This window comes from Otolemur garnettii, unplaced genomic scaffold (genome assembly GCF_000181295.1).
Source record: "Otolemur garnettii isolate 467f Iridium unplaced genomic scaffold, OtoGar3 scaffold00160, whole genome shotgun sequence".
NCBI lineage: Eukaryota > Metazoa > Chordata > Mammalia > Primates > Galagidae > Otolemur > Otolemur garnettii.
The window spans coordinates 289,629-292,624 of record NW_003852555.1 but is presented as its reverse complement, the minus strand read 5'-3'; positions in this window follow the sequence as shown (position 1 = coordinate 292,624).

The window sequence follows — 2,996 nt, the reverse complement described above, 5'->3', positions numbered from 1 at the left end:
TTTTTTTTTTTTTTTTGATACCTTAGAAGAACATTGGTTGGAAGGTGAAGTATTTGAGGTGATGATTAAATCTCTTGCCAAATTCTTGCCGGAAATAACCTTCTTGAAGAAAATGGATTGAGAGTGTTTCTGGTGTTTGGTTCCTGTGTTCCCCAGTTTGGCAAGAGGCCTGACCCTCGTGGTCAGCTGGCTTCTAGGACACAGGATGAAATGAGGCAACAAGGAGGTGCTGGGGGAAAGACAGAAAAAGCCCTACAGACTGAGGCAGCTGTCACTCGTCTCGCTTTTATTGTTAGATAACAGGAAAGCACAGACACCCTCTGACCTGAACTTAGAAGTTGAGTTTTTCCGGCACCTGATTCGTCTCCAGCTGACACTCTGTGAAACCCCCAACTTAGGGGGAAAGCCCATGAAATTTCTGGTGACAATCACCTTGGATGGGCCATAAAGAATGTTAACTTTGAAGCAGTCTATATTTTTAAACTTCCTATCAGAGTTGTTGACCCAATACCTCCCTGTCCTTGCTCTCCTCCTCTGCCTCCAATTTCCCAAAGCTTTACGTGGGGACCAGGGGTGCCTTCCATTTCACTGTTCCTGCATGAGGTAGCCCGGGAAGTGAGGGCTACTAGGGGGGACTTTAAAGATGAAATCATGGCATCAGAGTAGGTGCGCGGGATGGGAATATTGGAAACTATAGAGTTCCTGTATTCACTGGGCCCTTCGTCAAGTTGTAGGTCATTTCTTTCTATATAAGGCAACTTTAGACAGGTAAAAGTTAGAAAGAGACAAGAGACGTAAGGAAGAAAAGAATTACACAATATAAAGAAAGAGATGGCGTCCTAACTAAAATTCTCTCCATTCTCCTCCTGCTTGCAGAGATGAACTATGTCTAACACACTGAGCAGTGGATTATGGTCACGAGACACTCCCTTTTGTTAAGTAAACACAATCCTTCCAGGTTGGGCTGTGCTGCCTTTAGTAGAGTTCTAAGAACTCTGAGAAAGATTTTAGTTGTTGACTTTGGAATTTGGATTTTTAAGAGCCCTTTATATTTATTTGGTCATTACATGAAGACTTCTATCTATCAGTGGGACATTTGGATGTATGTGTGTTTGGGGCTGGAAGGAGGAAGAGGGGGCTGATGGGGAGAAGAAAACTTAAGAAAACATAGGAAATCATTTAAGGTAGATTACCTTTTTGAGTGTATGACCATGTGATAATTTTTGTACCTTCTAGGCCTAAATAATATTTGAACTGGTAGTATATGATCCTCTCCTCTCACAGAAGTTACAACTTTTCTTCTAGAGATAGAGGAAATCACAGATGGGAGTCTCAGTGCAAAAAACACTTAAGTTTGCTTAACACTGTGGGCTGTTAGAGACGTAGCTGAATCCATCATGTTCTCTCCATCCACCAACATGTAATATATAAGTTGAGGCTAATTTCTTTTAATAATTATGTTAGAATGTCAAGTTCATGGGTTAGTATTATCCTTTCAACTTTACTATCAGAAAGTTATCACATCAGTTTCCCTGATGATACAATTTCTCTAAAATGCATAACTCCCCCCACCCTCCACACCCACGTAGTCCATACATGCAATATATATGCAAATTCCTTTGGTTGGCTTCTAGAACCAGCAGAGTAGAAGAGAACTAGTCTTTTTACCTCAATATTACGCTCTGTAGCACTGTGAGCCTTAAGATCCTAGAATGCTGCCTTGATATGTAGACATGGTTGGCACCAGGGGAAGATGAAGAAATGGCCCAGACTTGGACATTTGTAGTCCAGCTGTCAGCATCATCAGGGGCAGTTTGTGAGGTCGAAGCTGTTTTTCATGACATCAGCACAGCTGAAGAGGTGAACTAGGATTAAAAGGGTAAGAACCCCAAGTAGAATCTCACTGAATGTTTTATTTACCACCTGCAAAGAATTTCAAGTCATTTTCGTGTCTGGGTATCATAGAGGCAAAGAGATTTAGGAACCTTAGTCTTGATTTTAGAAACTCAGTTTCACAGAAGGGCCATAGAGACAAAGCCTCTAGGAGGGCTCCTCAAGTCAACACTTTTTCTTCCTCTTTATACCTCACTCTGTCTCATCTGGTAGGATTGATAAAACTTGCCTGAGATTTCACTGAGGAAACACGAGACACCAGCTAACAGACTTGTTAGCTTCATCAGCAACCAACCACCAGCATGGAAGCTTGCCTTCACCTGCACTCAGCATCCCCCTGAAACCAAGAGGTGCCCCTTGCACCAAAGCCCCCACCCCACATTGGTCACCCCATCCCTGGCGTCTCCTCCTCTTCCTCGTCTTGCCCTGTCCCTGACCCCCTCTTTTGCTTCTTCAACTTCCTCCTCCCCTTGAATTATTATCCTAAGAATTCAAACACAGTTTGGAAGCACCCATCTTCTAAAGAAACTTCATTTCACCCAAGATCTCTATTTCTGGCCCACACACCATCTTCAAAGTCATCCTTCTCCAAACACATCCTGCCTTTATCACTCCTACCCTCCGCAGCCACCGTGTGGACCATGTCTCTCCACATCGCCAAATTAGCTTGGTATTTTGAGTCCTCATTCCACTCAGCCTCTCAGCATTGCTGTTTTCCGTACTCTTCTTTTTGATATTTGATCTCTGATTTTATGGCGTCATACTCTCCCAGGGGTGTCCAACCTACAGCCCTTGGGCCACATGCTGATTATGTGGGGACTGTTTTGCTTATCTGTGGTGTTGGATATCATGAAAGTATGCACTGACCTTTTCTTTTGCTCATTAGCTGTTCTATGTTTGTGTATTTAATGTGTGGCCCAAGGCAACTCTTATTCTTCTAATTTGTGAAAGAGAGGGGGGGAAAAAAAGGTGTTTCATCTGCAGCTCCAGGCATTCATTTTCCCGCTTCTTCTCTTCTAGTCCCATAACTATTACATGGTCTATTCTCATCCTGTCTTCATTCTGATTCCATTAAATATATGTGACTAATGCATAAATGTATC